This window comes from Propithecus coquereli, unplaced genomic scaffold (assembly GCF_000956105.1).
Source record: "Propithecus coquereli isolate 6110/MARCELLA unplaced genomic scaffold, Pcoq_1.0 Scaffold138, whole genome shotgun sequence".
Lineage (NCBI taxonomy): Eukaryota > Metazoa > Chordata > Mammalia > Primates > Indriidae > Propithecus > Propithecus coquereli.
This window is the reverse complement of record NW_012138080.1, coordinates 290,958-291,571: the sequence shown is the minus strand read 5'-3', so window position 1 is coordinate 291,571 and position 614 is coordinate 290,958.

The following is a 614-nucleotide window of genomic DNA, read 5'->3' as shown; positions in this document are numbered from 1 at the left end:
GCTTTTTAATTTAATCAGGTCCCATTTATTTATTTTTGTTTTTGCTGTGATTGCCTTTGTGGTCTTCTTCATAAATTCTTTGCCTAGACCAGTGTCTGTAAGAGTTTTTCTAATGTTTTCTTCTAGAATTCCTATAGTTTCATGCCTTAGGTTTAAGTCTGTTATCCACTGTGAGTTTAATCAGGTCCCATTTATTTATTTTTGTTTTTGCTGTGATTGCCTTTGTGGTCTTCTTCATAAATTCTTTGCTTAGACCAGTGTCTGTAAGAGTTTTTCTAATGTTTTCTTCTAGAATTCCTATAGTTTCATGCCTTAGGTTTAAGTCTGTTATCCACTGTGAGTTGATTTTTGTGAGAGGTAAAAGGTGCGTATCCTGTTTCAGTCTTCTACATGTGGCTATCCAATTTTTCTAGCACCATTTATTGAGTAAGGATTCTTTCCCCCAGTGTATGTTTTTGTCTCCTTTGTCAAAGATTAGATGGCTATATAAGGATGGTTTTACCTCTGGGTTCTCAATTCTATTTCACTGGTTTATGTCTCTATTCTTGTGCCAATACCATTCTGTTTTAGTTACTACTGCCTTGTAGTATAGCTTGAAGTCTAGTAAATTGATG